Source organism: Pteropus medius, unplaced genomic scaffold, assembly GCF_902729225.1.
Source record: "Pteropus medius unplaced genomic scaffold, Ma_sr-lr_union100, whole genome shotgun sequence".
NCBI lineage: Eukaryota > Metazoa > Chordata > Mammalia > Chiroptera > Pteropodidae > Pteropus > Pteropus medius.
The window spans coordinates 1336539-1356342 of NW_024351543.1; the positions used below are offsets into that span (position 1 = coordinate 1336539).

At 35.3% G+C, this 19804-nt stretch overlaps 1 long non-coding RNA gene across 12 annotated transcripts in view; it reads right to left on the reverse strand.

The window, feature by feature from the left end:
- The window catches only part of LOC120586611 (uncharacterized), a 696355-nt gene that overhangs the window by 349986 nt on the left and 326565 nt on the right, over positions 1 to 19804 (reverse strand). The window contains exon 1 of one of the 12 annotated variants that reach the window (XR_005648754.1): positions 1358 to 5073. The exons of the other annotated variants lie outside the window; for them this stretch is intronic. This is a non-coding gene — a long non-coding RNA (uncharacterized LOC120586611). Of the gene's footprint in view, positions 1 to 1357; positions 5074 to 19804 lie in introns of those variants that run through there. 12 annotated transcript variants of the gene reach the window in all.

Here is a 19804-nt window from a genome sequence, read left to right on the forward strand (position 1 = left end):
CTCTGAACACATGTTTTAAATGCCCCTTTTGCTATTTCAAAATAATGGACAAAATTGTGCCCTCAAATAGTCACAAGAAACTTTAAGGAGGCTGCCTCTTAAGAGCTGAGGACAAAATGTGATCCGGTGGAAATTAAAACTTTAAAAAATACATTTTCTAAACTTTCTTATGAGCTGTATTCTACATAGTAAGGCAAACTGTATTTTTTAAATAAAATAGGATATAGTAAGAAAGAATCTTAACCAGCATAATGCTGCATAATTCAAGAAATAGATTGGAAGGTAAATATAAGTTTTATATACATATATTTTACAATTCTGATTCTCTAAAACCTTATGACAGTCTGATCTAATTTCTGGGTGATTGCCAGATTTTCCTTTTTGATTATTCCTATTATTATTACTATCATGTAGATGCTTTATCGTTAAAGTACTTTCCGATTATTAATTAATTTATTTTAAATTATGTTTATGCCTCTGTTTTAAATCCATATTATTCATAGTTATTACAACCCTAAAATGCTATTTCATCAGCCAATTATTCTCATTTCAAAAACAGTTTGTTGCCGATAAAAGCATTTTTTCCAGGTTTTCATAGGATAAGAAATTTATCCTCAGTGGACATATGTGTTTTGATAATGCTGTTCACAAAATCTAGCTGTACTTAGGAGCGTATCTTTGCTTCTTGGTGTGTACATTTTATCTATAGAATGAGACTTTGTTTTCACACTTATACTTTTATGTATCTAAATTTGGTTTTGGAAAAGCCTTTAAACTAGTTTCACTTACCTTAGAATGTCCACAAAACTCAGTAGTCTGATCAACATTTCAGATAAAAAGACTACACAATTGACAATAAGGACACGTTAGTTATTACAGAAGCCCGAAGTCTAAGTAACTACGTATTCCAAAACTGTAATGTCCTTTTAGAAATTCTGAAAAAGGACTAGCTTAATCCTAATATAAAACAGAGTTTACTTTAAAAAATAAATGCAATACTTGTACCCAAATGTGTTTGGGACACTATTAAGACAGTTTATGATTAACAATGTTGAGAATAATTCAAGAGCCTTAAATCAAGTGATAATTTAATACATATATCCAACAAAGTTTATATATTAATGTATTCTTCTGCTGATAAAGACATAAAGTAACTGAGAAAACCCTCCCTCCTTATTTCTCTAACTTTCACAATAAATGCAGCACTAAAAGTAAATTCTCAGTCAACTTAGAAATACGCCACGCAGTACTCCAATAAACAACTTGATTTAAAAAACTCACCATATTAAAAATTCCCCCATCTTTCTCTTGCTTCCCCTTGTTCTTTCACTTTCCATACACACACAATCACACTTACCTGCACAAGTCTGAAACATCAGTCTATATATATTTTTTGAAATGTACTCTGTACCGATGCATTTTTTCTGTGTTTCTTTCTAACCCTCGGGAATGTTAAGAATTTAGGAAGAGAGCCACAGCTTAAGAGAGCAATTATTTGCCAGTAAATACTCAATTTGCTTGTCCTGTGATTTTTCTTCTAACTTGAATATTCAATAATCCGTCCCTGACTGCGTCACAAGCACAAAAAGTCTTTTCTCTAAAGGAGAACACTTTCGCCAATCAACCTTCAGCCACGCCAGGGCACAGCTCGTCAGGGTGATTTGTTAGCTTTAATTAATAATTCCTCACGCTGGCCATTTTAACAAATAACACAGTGAGACTGGGACGCTAGATGGCTATGATTCAGGCCGATAAAACTACAGTGGAAAGGGGGTGGGGAGGGGTGTGGGGGGAATTCAGATGCCATTTATAAACACCTCTAATCATACTCTTTCAGTTTATAATATAGAGGACATCTCAGCTGAATTACCACGTTATGTCCACCAATTTGTATTCAGATGGGAGCCATATGTTCCTCCACTTTATCTGCTAAGGTCTCCTCAGTGCCAACACAGTCATCGGGCAGACAACATTTACAAAAGAGGTCTCTAGCCTCCAGATTGCAAAAGTTTACTGTAGGGTGAAGTTGAGAAATCAGACATACACAACACTTCTCAGTGAGCCTGTGTAACAGCCTAGAAACACAGAGGTAAGAATTATGAGTATCAGATTTATTCTAATCCTGCTGTTTGATACTGGGCATTTCATGCAGTTTTCTTTTTCTCTTAAAAAAAAAAAAAAATCTCATACCTCATCCTCAACACAATTAACAATAATGGCTGATTTGTTCATGTATTCCACAAACATTTATTGAATCCCAACTATATGTCAATCACTGTATTAAATGCTGAGTTTTTTTTTTTAAATAAGAGTTTTCCAGTTAACTGACACTATCCAAGTATTTTTATTTTTTGAAACACACAGATAATGTGCTTGAACAAAGCCACCAAACAGTACACAAATAAAGATTTATAACACTACCTGTGTGGTTCAACCAAGTAATCAGTGCTTGATAGCACACTTGAGTCCATATGTAAAAGTGATACTCAGAGTAAAAACAAAGATACAAACAGGTAAAAAAAACTTTTTTTCAAAGTTTAAACAATTTCCCTCAAAGTGACAAGAGCAGGCAGAAACATAACAATCTGTTCATAAGCAATGTTAAAACTTCACAAGCACTTGAGGAACATGCTAATACACAGAAAATTTTATTCATGTCTCTGATGAAATGTGTGTGTGTTTTCATGTGTTTGACTACAAGTTCATTAAGTTATTGGAAACATGTGTACTGAGTACGTACTTTATCCTAGGAAGTGAATAATACTGGGTACCAAGAGGTGAATAAAGCACAGCCCTTATCTTCAAGAAGCTCACAGTTTAGTCGCTGGACTCTAAAAGGGAAAATATACATCTAAATAGAAAACTGTAATACAATATAGCAAGAGCAACGACACAAATATGCCTAAAAGTATGAGGCTCCTAGAAGTGATGCATAGACTGTTTCTAAAGGTAGCATTGAAATATCATTGGTAGGATATCATTGGTAGAGAGAGGCAAATCTTTGAACCCTTTCTAAAACTCTTACTAGAGTAAGATCCATAAGGGTAAACATTACAGGATTTAAAAATCAATTTCTTAAGAAAAAAATGTTCACCAAAACCATAATATCCTGACATCATCAGAAAAGTATGCAGCATCTCCAGAACTGGGACAAATAGTGACAATGTATGTTTCTTACTTTCAGTGTGTTTCAGGCAAATAGGAAACATTCATGACACATGCTGCCTTTTTGCTTTTTTCCAGTCCATTTATTTTCTTTTAATATGTACAAACTTGTACAGCTCCTATTTTCAATGTACCATAAGATAAATCACATCTGCATGACCATTAGGATGGGGAAAATATACATCCATTTATTGGTCACACATATAACTCTAGCCAGAGAGTGCATACTACATGGTACTAAGGGTGAAACGTTGAGGAAAAGAAATGATACCTCTAATTCCCCCAAAAGGGCTCTTTCAGAGTCCGTAAATGCTCCTGCAAATTGCATAGCAGAATCACATGCTATGGCAGCCCCCTTCTCCCTTATTAAAACCACACAGACTCCTAGAAGGTCATTCAAACTATTTTACATCTTTAGAAGTGGCATGAGATAGTGCTTTAAATAGTGGGGAGGTGTACTTTGAGTCAAAAAGGCTTAGGTTTGAATCCTGGCTTGGTCACTTCCTATCTGTTATATCCTTGGTCAAATTAATTAGGTTCTCTGAGGCTCACTTTTCTAATTTATAAAATGGTTTCTTGTGAAAATTGAAGAAAATGTATATAAGGTGCATAGCATAGAAACCAGGCAAGAATAGGTGTACAATATATGGTGTTTGAAGTATTCAAAGTTGAAGCTTATCACATATAACTAAGATTTACTATTTCTGAACCAAACGACACATATATTATCTAAGCCTGCCTTAGACAATAAATATAAATAAGTCTTAGCTAAAATAAATTGCACTTGGTAGTCTGGTAGAATTTCCTTTGAGAATGTTAATAATATAGCTCAAATGGTTTTGTTTCAGAAAACAGAGCTGACGGATGAAATAGAGATAAATGACATAGGAATTTATAGGAGCTAATAATAGAAAAAATTCTTACTTTTCCAAGTGATTAATACAATAGTACATTTTATTCAGTGGAGATGGAGAAGCTTATTTGGGGTTCACTGGGAATGCCACCACTCAGCATAACCACACGCTCTCCTCAGATAATCTGATGCTGCTGACTTAAACTACCAGCTAACTACCAGCATCCTCCAACTTCAGGCCTTCTGAGGCCCTCTCCACATACTCTCTTCTTTTTTGCCCTTAATTAAGTCCAGCCATCTCCAGTTCTTGACCGAAAGTATGGAACAAATACTAGTGGAACACACATTTACCGATGTTGATAAAGTTGGTTCTAGGTAAAATGGGATATTTCTTCATGGAAGAGTCATTGGAGGGGCTTCACAAAGACACTTCTCATTTATTTGAATGTGTATGTGAAACTTCTCCTTTGGGGATTCCTTTGGCATAAGGAACTGCCTGGACCCTCCATTATTGGTATTTATCCTATGGCCTCTGGCTGAGATCAGTTTTGTATGGGAAAACTAGCAGATGAGTTAACAAATATAGGCACTGCCTAAGCCACACTAACCTAGGTGGGATATCCTGGGCAGCCAGAGCATTCTAGAATCTGATATTTCTCAACAAGAGATCCTAACTGGTAGGAGGGAAAGGATAGAAGACTACTTCATGTACTCTTTTCCTGAAGATACCTGCATTGGTAGCAACAACCTAGTAAACCTTTCTTCCTTATTAACTAATTGTCTGGGTCTCCAACATTCTACAGGAAGTTTCCTCCTCTGGTTGAAAAATGATGATAAGCAGAAGTTATTACAGAAACATTTCAAAGTACATGATATTTTTTACAACTTTTTCCCAATTAATTAAGTTCCATATACTTTACAGTTTCTAAACTTAAGCGTTTTTACATACATATGTAAATATTTAATTCCTAAGTGTTTTACTAAGTGATAACTAGGTAATAAAGGAGGGAAAAGGTGATTTAAATCCACTTTCAAATTTAGAATTCTGTCTAAACAAGAATTTTAGAACTCAACTATTCTTAAGTGGTGATTAATACATTGGGCTACACTAGCTTGAGGTTAAAAACCTTAAATTTTCTGAAAAGTTCCTTGTCCCTTGAGGCATTGCTTTCTCAGTGAAAGCCTCCAACCTTCACAACTTTGAAAATTGGGATTCCCTGAAGGAGAAAAATGTTTCTTGTCAGAAAACTAGTCATGGCTAGTTCACAGAATAAAGGAGTCTAAGACTTTATCGGCTTTCCTGTGACCTTGCTGTATGATTTGCTACAAGTCATTTAATATGCCTCTGTGTCTAAGTTTTCTGTCTTCTTATCTATGACACCTAAATGACACGATCAAGATAATGTAGAGCAGGTATTTTGATCATATCATAGAGCATGTGCTAAAGCCCTAAATCTCAGAGCATCCAAACGATACTACCAGTATCGAGTCAGTATAATGACACTAACAACCTTAAATAAGATATTTACCACCTCAGTGTCTCTAGTTTTTCAGCTATAAAATAGGTATAATTGTGTTTCATTTTTATCAAATAGTCATTGAAATGGAGAGACTGTTGCAAAATCTATTAAAATTTTTCAACAAAAATTTCATACAAGGTCAAAAAAAATTTGACCAACGTAAACTACTAAAGTTGATTTTCAAATATAGTGGCGGAACTGATTTCAAAATATCGAGGCATAAGATGAAGTAAATGTTTACAAGCATATTCAGATACTTAAGAAAAAAGATTATTAGAAGACAGGGAGCAACACTGACTGTTGTTACTTCTATTGCTGGCTGCAATTTATGGTGGATCTAAAACCCCAGTAATGAAAAAGCAGAATCAGGAAAAGTGATAGTTAGCATAACTGTTGCATGATATAGAAAATAAAATGTATTCACTAATAGGTTGGCAGTAATGTTACATGTGCTTTAGAACCAGAACTATTTAAGCAGCTTTTCATAATTGGCAGAATTGTGTTCCTTTGTGTCTCCTCACAACCCTCTCCCTCCTCTCATTTTTTTTTGCCCTATAGTGCCAGGTGGGAGTAATGACCGAAGGGAGAAGCAAAACAAACAGAGGCGCTCCCCGTGGTAGGAGCCACTCCAAGGATCAAAGAGCCAGTTTGGTTAAGCCTGCCAAAACTGGAACCGTAGAGCGGCTCATCAGCACGGTGCCCTGAGAGCTACACGGGCCTCTCCTGGTAGGTCAGCGCCTTATCTTGCTCTGGAAAACAACTTGCTAAGAACTAAATGTGCACATTTCCCTACCCACTCATCTGATTTCAATACAATTTTATGCTAGTATTATATTTATTGAATGACCTCAGTGTGATAGACACTATACAAATCACACAAAAGCGTAATTATTTTCTACTCAAATTTCACACCTTAAGGATTCTAAGGAGGACTCTGATTTTCCCATGTCAATGGGTAAAATCTTGGGCAACTATTAGATAATTCAATTTCTAATATTTTTATCAAATGTATTTCTTTAGTTTTCATATGTCATAAGAAAATAATACATTAATACCGCAGTTATCCAGCATTCTCCTATCTGCTCATAGGCCTATCTTTATTTAACATGGTCAAGAATCCAGAAAAGAGAAAATAGAGCCCTTGAGAAATAAAAACTTGCCATAAAGTACAAGTGATTGCCCAAACTCGTCTTTATTCATCAGTGAGACTTTAGCTGGAACCAATATATTCTTCCTTAAGACACGGTAACGTCAGTTACCTGGACCTTCCACTCATGTTAGATGGGAAGAGGGGACACCTCCAGAAGAAAGCACAATAACAACTATATGATATAACCACTCTGTAACTCAGAATGAAAAGGAAAAGAATGCAGTATCTGAGGCTGAGAACTACGTACAGCTTGCAAACGTGTCCATAATTGAGTCCTGCAGAAATCGAGGTGGTAGAACTCTACACGCAAAATCATGTTCATAATCGTTATGGGTTGAATTGCATCTTCTCAAAATTTATATGTTAATGTTCTAACCCCTAGTGCCTAGAATGTGACCTTATTTGGAAATAGGGCTGTTGCAGGTGTAATTGGTAAGGATGAGGACATACTGGAGTAGAGTGGGCCCCTCATCCAATATAACTGATATCCTTACAAAAAGTGGGGATTTGAGAACAGACATGTACACAGGGAGAACACAATGTGAAGGTAAAAATGGAGGTCAGAAAGATACTTCTACAAGCCAAGAAACACCAAAGATTGCCAGCAAACCACAGAAGTTAGGAAGCAGCATAGAACAGATTCCAATTACATCCCTGAAAAGAAACCAACCCTGCTGACATCTTAATCTTTTCCAGCCACCAGAACTCTGACACGATACCTTTTTGTTGTTTAAGATACCCAGTTTGTGGTACTTTGTTACAGCAGCCCTAGAAAACTAATACAGGAATGATGGTCAGGGAATCATCATATAAAGAGTAAATCATCTTGTTTAGAATACTGTTTAAGACGGTTGAAAACTACGAGATTCACTGCAGGAAAAGTGTCATTAATATGCTTTAAGTAAATAAACCAGTTGATGTTTGAGTGGCATCTAGATGACTAAAATACATGGAACATACAGTTTTTAATTTTTGCTAATGCAATAGGCTATTGCCACCTTTACTAAAAAGACAAAGTGATAAGCACTCTACAGAAGACATCAAAGAGTTACGAACCTCTAAGAAGTGTTTTGACTAGCAAAGCAGATGAATGTGAATTTACTTTTATTTGTTTGTTTAAAATACGTAGCCCCGTGAGTATGGAATGCTTACCAAGAGAAGTTATTAGCAGAGAAGAGGCTGCTTACTTAGAAGACAACTATTAAGAAATGGGATGTGAGTCTAGATCAAAATTAAGAGGCATTCATTCTAAGATGAAAAGATACAGACAATTCTAAGCATGAGGAATATGGGGAGAAAGTAGAAAGAAGACAGACAAAGCAAGAGTAAGAGGAAAGGTGTGGAAACAGTAGTAGAGGGAATATGAGAAGGCTAGCTGGCATTGAGAGTAAAACAATTTGAAATGAGCACAGAAAATGATAAACAGTCTGGCAGTCTGTAAGACAGACAAGAGAGGGTTGCATTCTTGAGTTCTGAACAAGAATAGAGTTTAAAACATCTAGTGCAAGAATTAAGCTCTCTTTAAAACTAGTGCTCTGAATGCTTTTGTGTGAAAAAGAAAGACTGTACCTTGATTTTTCTTTAAAAGGATTCAATAGTGGAATTGGAAACTTTTTTTTTTTCCTTAAGCAAAAGCTAAGCAGTTATGGCAGGTAGGTCAAGGAAGAAATACTTCATGGAACAGGAAGCAATAACTTTATACAATGTGTTCTCTGGAGAAGCTACACAAAAAAAAAAAAAAGGAAAAAAAAAAAAAGGAATAAAATAGCCCCATAAAGTTTGTTTGTTGTGTTAAATAGCTTTAAAATTCTACCTCTCCTAATTGTACTTAACATTTTATGCAGCCAATTATCAAGTTAATCTGGGGGAAAGAAAAATCAACTTGACTTTTTGACAGCCAAGTCAATCCAACTGGAAAATTCAAATCCTACAAGAATAGGGCATAGGGAAAACTCTGCATAGCAATATTTTGAACTGCCAAAGAAATCCATAACAGAATCATCTTTTTCTTCCTTTCCTAAACTCATTCTCCCAAAAATATTAATGATGATACAAACATATTCTTGAATGAAATGAAAAAGCGAAGAGAGTTATTCACTCTTTATGGTAATAGGAAGTTTTTGGTTGAGACAGTCAAAACTATAATCTCTTTCTATTCTTCATAGAAATTGGAGATGGCCCTGTCCACATCTCTAAAAATAACTCAATTAAACCACTAACTAGAAGAATTGCAGTTTAATTTTACCTAGTTCTATGTTAATTCACAACTCAATTTAATTATTTGTTTTATTTATTAATTGGAATTTTAGCTTAGATGACAATGTTTAAGTAGGGAGCTAAAATGCTGAAAAGGAAGGTAAAGAATATTTTTTATGTGGCTATTACCTTCCACTGATTTCTAAATGATTGCTGCTAAAGATATGACTGCAGAGCATTGTTGCTTCTGATGGATAAGAAAGAATACTCTCAAGACTGAGAAGATTGTAAAATGAATAAATTCACATCGATGGGAAGGAACATGAGAAGTGAATGAGGAAAGGGCTAATGTTACAGCATTAAAAATTATGCTTGCTTAAACTTTCTTCTCTGAGGAGTAATTGAAAAGAAAAAGAAAAAAGGAAGGAAGGAGGGAAAATGGGAAGGAGGAAAGGAAGAGGGAGGGTGGGAAGAAAAGCAAGAAGTAAAGGAATTGAGCATAAAATAACAAAGCAGCTGAGCATAAAAGCAAGAAAACAAGAAGGCAAGAAAGTCGGAAAGAAAGAGAAAGCCATTTATAGGGGTACTACTCTCTCATCCCCCTTCCCGCTGGCTGGTCCTCTAATCTTCCTTCTCTACTAACTACCCACACCCAAATGCTTGCGACGCAATAGTTGAAAAGGGAGTGGGAGAGGAAAAGATCTCCTTCAATTGATGCTTATTTAGGCACCAATATCTGTAATTCAGTAGGTCCAAATGTCCCTTTGAGAATAAATGAAAGTTATAAACATCTCCAAGGGAGAAAGGGAACATTTACAAATACATATAAAGTATATGTGTAAATATGCATATACATACATAAAAAGTATATTTGTATACATTTTCAAAGAGCTCATATGAACTCTAAACTGATCCCTGTACTCTCTAACCATCCACTAGCTCAATGGAAAGAATCACTAGCTCTAGAATAGGGACCAAGCCAAAATAAAGGGGTAAGGAAAGGGACATGGAAAAATGGAAATGGGATCTAAAACCAATCAATCAATCCACCAACCAACAGCCATAAAAAAGAGTGTCCTTTGTCTCTGTCAACCCTGAAATTCTGACTCTTTTCAATGTTTTTAGAATTTAGAAGAAGAAAATCTGTGACTTCATTAACAAACTATTTAATTAACAAAAATAAGTATATAGCAAGATATAAATATTATAGTGATTCTGCATATTTTAATAATTAATTTTACATTCCTGGCTGTTAATTGCCTTTCATAGCACACTAACATCTAATACTGTCCTGGTTTTGAACATGAGCTCTAACATACAATAGTATTGAAAACCAACACTACTTAATATTGTGAACAGTAATTTACCAGACATAAACGACATGGAGACTTGGTTAGAGATACCAAAAAAAAAAAAGAATAAACTAATTTTAGCATTTCAAGTAAATTGCATATATTTGAGGACACGAACTATGCCTTAACTGTAATAATGAGAATTGTTTATGTTTGTTTAAAACATAACAATGTTTTTCATAGTATTTCATAATCTTTAAATGCCTTAAGGTATCTTTAGCTCATCTGATTTGGACATCAACTCTACAAAGTAAATAAAAGAAATGTCTTTATTTTACAAGTGAAGAAACTGAGGTTGTAAGTGATTAAATGATATACTTAATATCACATGTCTAATATTTAGCAAAGCAAACATAAGAACTCAGGAATTTTGATAGTTATCTAATAATTTTTATTCTATCCTATATTCACAGAAAAAATGTTCATTACACGGAACATAATTAAGCACCCATGTTGTACTTACTTTGGAAATGAGAATAACACTGTATACTCTCAAATGAGTTCCCACATGGAATTTGTGGATAGAATATGGTGAAACAGAAAGTATTTTAGCTATTTTAGAAGAGTACATAGATATATTTATGGAATTTGTGGATAGAATATGGTGAAACAGAAAGTATTTTAGCTATTTTAGAAGAGTACATAGATATATTTAAGTGCGTACTGCATATGCTATGGATACTCTCTCTATATACATGTATATGTGTTTGAATTAATGTGTTTACTCATCTGATTAGAAAATAATACTGTATTTAGTAGTGGCACATGTTGACAAGTAATTTATAAATCAAATAAACAAATAAATACATGAACAGCATAGTAGAACATATTCTGAAAAAAAAAAGTAGATCTACTTCAACTATCCTTCCCATTAGTTTATAAGTGATCACTTCAATCAAATTCATTAAATTAGAAGTAAAAACTAACTTTTTAAAAATATAATGAATATACTTTCAGCCTTCTGTTGCGATTAAATAGAGACCCAAATTTAGTTACTGCTGAAGTTTTACAATTCAATTGTCCTTATATCTCATTTTTATTTAGGAAGTCAGTCTTTTAGCTGGAAAATCCCTTTAAAAAAAAAAAAAATCTGAGATATAGCAGCTTAAAACAAGATTGCTGACATAAGCTAATTTCTTCTTTAAGGAACGGGTATAACAGATGTTACAATCTAGTGAATTTACCTATATTTCTCTCTTAATATCCAAAGCAATCCTTTTATCTCAGATACCAGAATCTACCTAGAGCAAAATTGTGAAGGGTAGACAACTTTGTCCCCAGTTAATTCCCTTATCTCTCTTTGACCTTGTTTCCTTTTACCTTCTTAGCCCTTTCTTCAACCTTCTCAAAAGATTTATTTCTGGTTCCTTTTCCTTGGGGTGCTAGAACCTTTCTCTTTAATTTCTGCTATAAACTCAAGTCCTTATTCAGCTTGGATTCCTACTACTGCATCCTTAGCCTGCCTTGCCAACCCCTGAATCAAAATGCTGCCATCTGACCAATTTCACTACGCCTTGTGTCATGTCTTCACGTATCAGATCACACTCTCTTACATACCAGTGACAGACTTGAGATTTTCCTATTCCTTGGCAAGTTATAACTTCATTTATCTCAGCCTTCCATGTAAATCATCTCCGCTAATGTTTTAGTAATCCCATTTCCGGTTCACTTGGTCTTACTTCCCTTTTCCAGCTGGGCTACCACTCTGGTTCTAGCATGATCCGTGGAGAATAAAAGGGTATCGGGGAATAAAATTTGTATGTAAGTCAGAAAAACTCAGTCTAGCTCAGGCAATACTAGTTGGCTTGGTTTTTCCTGTGCGCTAGTTCTATTTATCAATTGAAGGAAAAAATGCTCTTAAACAAGTTCAATGAGCTATGTAAGAATACATGCTTAATTTTAGGAGAAAACATACTAATAGATATTATAAGTATTTAAACTGAGTATGAGTATTTTCTTCTACTTCCAGAGCAAAAAAATAAATAAATAAATACTCAGAGTACTCTAGAAATATATAATGGAGCTTACCCATTCTTCTAGAATTCATTTGTGGTAGGCAAAATAATTACACACCAAAAATGTCCGCTCTCTAATACCCAGAACCTTCATTACATGGCAAAATGTTACGTGACAGAGACTGTGAATGTAATTAAGGTTATAGACCTTATACTAGGGAGAGAATCCTAGGTTATCCAGGTGGGCTCAATCTAATTACCTTGAAGGTAGAGAATTTTTTCTGGCTGGAATTTGAAAAAGAGATATAGTAGAGGGGAAGTCAGAGAGATTCAAAATGTGATAATAATTCAAGGCACTCTTGCTGGTTCTGAGATACAGGATCTCGCATGCAAGAAGCTAAGGATGGCTTCCAGCTCACAGCCAGCAAAAAAATGGAAGTATTAGTCTCACAACCACAAGGACTAAGTGAGCTTGGAAGCAGATTCTTCCCAGAGCCTCCAGTTAATAACCCAGCCGTCTGACACCTTGATTTTGGTCTTGTAAAACCTGGATCAGAGAAATCGGTTGGGCCAACATAAACTTCTGATCTATGGAATTATGTAATAATAAATTTGTGGCGTTATAAGCTGATAAGTTTGTGGTCGTTTGTTATAGCAGCAATATAAAAGTAGTATACCGTTCCAGCTCAGTGGTCAATGGATACAATAGTTTAAATGACATAGTAAAGAGCTGGAACAAGAGACACTATTGTGAAAACAGAAAGTTCTTGGTACTACAAACACATTTTTTTCCCTTGTTTTCCTTTTTTCAGTCATTTCCACAGAGAAAGTAAAATAATACAGAACTGAAAGACAAAGATCATGAAGAATGTGCATCCACTTAAGTGCAGGGTGTTCTCACCAAGTTGCCTTACAAATACGCTTTTCTCTCACAGGCAAGAATACCGTACTTAATAGTGCAACATAACACATACCAACTAAATCCAATGTCTTGAAAATAAAAAAGAAAAATCTGACAATAGTCAAAAGGATTTTGAAGGCACGATATTAATGGCCATTGAAGAGATAATGACAAGGAGACAAAGAAACTCCAGGCAAACATATTCAAAATTCATAAGTCATATGTATACTTGGGTGTGCTTTCGCCACTACAAAAGTTGTCTTACAACCACACACTTAAAGGAAATTATTTGCAAAACTAGAATTATGTATTTTTATATGGTATCACCAGAGCAGTCTTTCAAATACACCTTCCAAAATTAATTTTTTTTCTTATTTACATTTTTTACACAGCCAGATTCTGGTCTCGACAAAAACAAAAAACTGTTGGAAGAAAGACAGCGATTTCCAGTGATTTTTTTCAGCACGGTAGATTTAGAGAACTTGACCTCTGAGGAATTACTCAAGTTCGGAACCTAAAACTTTTTGAGGTATAACAACAACATGCTGAAAATAAATACTTTTGTACTAAACTGGAAGTGATTCTCATAGTAAAGGGTAAATTCTCAGCAGGTTATACATATTCTACCTTATAATTATATCACAGTATGAAATAATACAAAAGAAAATAGGGAGAAAAGCAAATATAGTGATTAAAAGTTCTTGCAGAAGCAAGATAAATGCAGTTAATTTTTTTCCCCCGTAGAGACAGAAAATACATTGAGGTAAAAATTACTAACACCACACTTCGCAGCTTTCCTTTTGTATTCCATGAGGCCACAACAGGAAGCATAGTTCTAGCAGCTTGGTTAAGAGCAGTGCAAGATGGAGAAGCCCATGTGAAAAAAAACACCTTTTTTCCGAATACCACATTCTGTTTCCTACAGGTCCCAGAAAACTTATTAAAAACTTTGGTCATTTTATAAGGAGATATCATAATTTTAAGGGGCTTTGAGACTCATGCACAGCAAATTAATCCCCATTTTATGTCTGTCCCAATTTAATATTTCCAAAGGGGGTAGATAATGATAAATCCCGCCAACTCCCTATTTTAGGGCAATTCAGATACGAAGTAAACCAAGAGCATTTTAAAATGCAATCTCATAAAAATCTGCTTTGCTTAACCTTCTCTCCCTCTTTAAAAAAATAAGAAAGGCATGATGTTCTTTTTTTTTTTGTTAATTAATTCATTTTAGACAATTCCTTAAATTTTCATTTTAATAAATTTTTGTGTGGGTGCATTAATTACTTTCAAAGATGCTTTACAACTGTTACCTATTAAAAGCCTTTGTTAGTGAATAAAAAAACTTCCAGCATGCCCCCTCCCATCTCCATTCTGAGCAGGTCCTTGCTATCAACTGCTGGAATATGCTCGCTTTGCACCTAGAGCTATAATTATTTTGCTTTAATTTTACAAAACCTTTTGTTCCATTCCCACGAGCCCACCTGATCCTTATATTACACTCGCTCTATTAAAACACTCATGCAGAACAAAGCATAGCTGTACTGATTCATAAGTAACTTTTTTTTTTCTCAGTAAAATGCCACTGGCTAGGGTTCGAGACAGTCCTGGGCTTCACTCTCCTCTGCCAATTTTCATGTTTTAAGCCAGAAAAAAAAAAAAAGTATGTTGTTTCAGAGTGTCGTATTCTTCACCAACATCTTTTCCTTCCACCGTTGTTTTTGTGTGTGTGTGTGTGTTTTTAAAAATATCTTGTTATACTTAGTTTTACTCTGTGGCAAGGCAATGGAAGTGATACAATGTCGAGGATGGTAGGTATATTAAAGGACTGTAATAATGTTGAAATGTCTTTTATTCGCATGGTTAAGGTCTTTTTAAAATCACTTTTGTTTCTTTCTTTAATTTTCCTTCTCTCCCCTTACTCCACCCCGTTCCTTGAGATCTTGCAACACATGTGGGCTTTTGGCAGAAGAAAATTACAGTGACTCATCAAGAGAATTGTTTGTTTGCTCTGAGGAGCACCCTGAGGACCCTCTGGGCTGCACACGGAGGCCTTTGATCCTAGGAAATTTATTTCTTCCAGATGTTCTCCCCATAGCCACCTTTCTGCAATGTCCCTCTTCATTATGTTGCATAAGAATCAATACCCAAGACCCACGGCTTTGGAATACAGTTTTCCTGAATGGAGTGTGACAGAAAGTTGACATGTGATTGAGCCACTGGATTCTCCTCGCCTGAGGAACAACGATGGAAAAAGGTTAACACTTAGGAAGGCAGAATTGGGTCTCTTCGAGCATGTGTCCTTAGAATAAAGATGGAAATGATGTGAACCAGGCCAAAGAAAATAGACAAATGTGCACACCGTTGCTCACGGACCTAACTTCATACAATCCTATAAAGTCTTACTGCTCGAATCTGTTACATCACTTGTCTAATTGCTCTATTTAAAGTACAAAGAGTTGATAGGAAAGTGAAGTCTTTGGACAGTTCTCATATTTTCTTGGTCTCGCTGAAGGTGCTAGTAGAAATGAAAAGGAAAGACAAGGCAGAAGATGGAGAGTAGGTACATTGGTTAAGGTGGTGTGTTAGGCTGAACAATGTTCCCCCTAAATGATTTCTATGTCTTGATCCCTGGAACCGATGAACGTTACCTTTGATAGCAGAAAAGGGCTTGGCAGATGTAATTAAGTTAAGGACTTTGAGACGGGGAGATTTTCCTGGAATATCTAGAGGGGCCCTAAGTGTACTCACATGTATCCTTATAAGAGGAAGATTTCACATAGACTTAGGAGGAAAAGTCATTGTGACCATGAAAGCAGAGATTGAAGTGATGCAGCCACAAGCCAAGAAACGTTGGCAACCACTAGAAGCTGGAACAGGCAAGGAAACACATTCTCCCCTACAGCCACCAGAAGAAACACAGCCCGGCCAACATCTTGATTTCAGCCCAGCAATACTGACTTTGGACTTCTGGCCTCCAGAATTGTGAGAGAATAAATTTCTGATGTTTTAAGTCAACAAGTTTGTAGTAAGTTGTTAAAGCAACCATGGGAAACTAATGCAGACGGTAATTATTTCCAGACCCATTGTTCAGCATATTCCTGAAATCACAAGTCCCAAGTTGGTGGAGTAGAAAGGAGTGAAAATTAGAGTGCCAAGATCTGAAGACAAAGTTCCTTTTGGAGATGCTGGAGTTTTTAAGGCACTTGTGATCTACAACAAATTGAGGATGAAAATAAATAGGGCAAAGAGAGTATATGAGGACATTGAACAGGTTATATAGTTTATAAATGGAAATGCTCCAATTTTCTAAGACTAGTTTTCATATTTTATCAAGTAGGACAAAACTATCATATTTTCTCTTTAAAATAAATGTTTATATATTACTAGTCATTTTTTCCTAAGTCAATTGTCAGTATAATGAACTTCAGTGGCAATTGATTTGGCATATATATATTATATTTGGCGCATATATAATATGCTATAATAGTGAAGATTCTCCGTCTGTAATTCTGGTAACTTTCTTATAGCTATTCAAAGGACAATAGAGTTTTAAGGATTGACCCAAAGACAATTCAGTACCTAAATACATGAATTCTTAAATAGATGGATTAAAACAATAACTTAAATCAGGAGAAGTTCAATAACAAAATGACGATGATGTGATCAAACCACCTAGTTAATCACTTTCACTGGTCATGATTAAAAATCTACAGCTGCTGCATCATTAAAAAGGATAAGAAAAACTTCTCAGTTCCTTTGATTCTTTTCAGCTACTGGGCTTTTCAACAACAAAAACATTAACCTTCATGATCAACAGGAGGTCAGCAGACCTAGTCCATCAACACAGGTGAAGAAATAAAGTTCTCAGGAGCCTAAAGAGATTCTGGATTAATCAGCAAATGAGAAGAACTGAGAAAAACCAGTAGAAATGCTGACTCTATTCTCTAGAAATGGAGTCTACCTTTGAAAAGTGAATGAAGATTGATTTTTCCTTTTGAAGATAACAGTCCAATGTCAGAATATGTAAAAGATGGTTATTTATTTTTTGCTACTTTCATACCATATATGAGTATACATTTGACAATAGGTTTGAAAACAGAAAGAACACAATACCCTATTTTTTAGACAAAATAAACAAATGATAAACTGATGATTAATAGAACTATTGCACTGAAGAAATATATCCCAGGGCATTCAAATTACCGGGAGGATAAAAAATGTAGTTATCCCCATGCACCTACATTTAGAAAAGCAGGTATAATGAGAATCTTAAGTGCGTTGCTTTTTCCACTTCCTACCGCTACCAGCTGTATCCTGACCTAAGGCCATTCGAGGTCTCAGGACTTCAGAATTTCAGTATCTGGAGTGAAGAGCAGTCATTGTAAATTCCACCTGCATATTCCAGAGTCTCACTGTTTTATTTGCTTTAACACCATTTACACCTTATCTTTGGAAGGACAGAATGCATATCTCTGAGTGTGGTGTAGGTTTTCACAGTACCATATAATTACAGTTTTCTTTACTCATTTATTAACCCTTCCAACAACCCAGAAGGCATTGTTAACATTCCCATTTATGACCATCCTACCTGTTTCTATGAGTTCCTAGACGGTAGGGAACATGTTTTTCTTTTAACTAGCTCCTTTTAGCTTTATGACACTCAATAAGTTTTTAAGGAGTAACTAGTTGACACATAATTCAAAGTTTAGGAGAATGGGGGCCAGGATCAGTGGAAATTGGCCCAGTTGGTTCTGCAAATATTGCACTAAAATGCTGAGTACTAAAGAGTATAAAAAATATAAAAGAATTTCCAAAAATCCTAATACTAAAACACCTTAATTCCTTTAGCATAGATTATGATGCTAAAAGCTAATAATCTGTACTGTTCCATAACAAATATGCTGTACCATAACAAATATAGGGGGCTGAGTTTAGTATGATATAGCGTGCTATGAGGGAGAAATGGTTGAGATGAATGGGGTTTAAAAATCAAGAGTCAAGGACATTTGGGAAGATAGAATATATACTTGAGTACTTTTTAAATAAACAAGGTCTTCTCTCTAGCATTTCAGTCATCATGTTTTTGGGACTTGAATTAGTCAAAGTCCCAGGTATTCAGTTACTTTGTATAAATTTTCCAATAAACACCCATTGATTATGCACTTAGATCTTCAAGGTAGGTAGATTTATACAGCTCCTCAACACAGGCAAATTACATACACAAAAATGTAAAGTTAATATTTTTCTTTGAGGCAATTTATTAAATTAAAAAAAAAATCTGTAATGAATAAGATCAGACTTGAAAGTCCAGATGAAAATGTTCTACGCCAATGACTGTCATGATGTGTGTTGGTTACAGATTACTGTACATATTTTTTCTTAATAAAATGGGATCTCCATAAAAAACACAGATAGATCACAATCTTCCCATGGGAACTTTCAGATCATCAAAACCAATCCTTTGTTTTACAGATGAAGAAACAATACGTATTTTAATTAAGCCTACTTTAAGATTTATATTGATATAAAATAACTGTTAAATGAAGAGAAAAACAGTAAAAGATTTAACAGTAGATGGTTGTTGAAAGAGAGAGGAAAAAGAAAAGAGGCCTTTTTGCTGGGGTGGAGCACTAAACTGAGATGCATTCTCTAATATGCATCCAGGGCTTTGCTGGAGACTGGCTTAAATATTACAAAGATGGTAGCATACATTTTTCAAAGAATTGCTTAGATTATTCACATATAAACAGTTTAGACAGATTTACCTCTGGAGAATCACATGACTCATCCTTTAATGAACAAACATGTTCTGTATTTGGAACATGTAACTGTCCATTCATTTATATTGCACATCAACTCTCACTTCCCAAGCATATGCAAATTAAGGAAAAACATAATGGCCATTGTTAAAATCTATTTTCAAATAAAGATTATCTAATAAAAACAGAGAAAATGTGAATACTTTTTTGAGTTACATAAAAATAAATTATAATATGGAAACTTGCTGCTGAAGAGTATATAAACTTGTTAAAATTGTAGGCTCAGACTTCCTGGGACTGAAACCTTGCTACTTACTTGACCTTGGGCAAATTTATTCCTCCCTATGCCTCAGTTTTCTCACCTGTAAAATTAGGATGACAATAGTGACTATTTAAAAGAGCTATAGTGAGAGACAGACCTGGGGCAAGACGGTGGATTAGGTAAAGGCTGTGCTTGCCTCCTCCCATGACCACATTAAAATTACAAATAAACTATAGAACAATCAACCTGGGGAACCATCCAAAGACTAGTCAAACAGAAATCCTGTAACTAAAGTTATAAAGAAGAAGCCATGACCAGACTGGGAAGAGAATCAGAGATACTAAATGGGCTGGCCCTATACCGTGAGTGGCAGTTGAAAATTAGGGGAAATATATCAGCTGCAAAGGTCCCCACAGAGGAGTGAGTGGTCTCAGCCCCACACCAGGCTCCCCAGCCTGAAGCACCAGTGCCTGGAAAAGAAGCCCGCACAACTCCTGGCTGTGAAAATCAGCAGGGATTCCATCCATCTGAGTGAGATGGAGGCTGCTAGAAAAACCAGGCATCCTCTTAAAGGGCTTGCACACAGACGCTCTTATTCTCAGGCACTCTCCTAGGATTCTGCATAGGGACAGTGGCTTGGGAGGCACCAGAGACATACAAGGAGAAACTGAGTGTGTGTGGCTTTAGG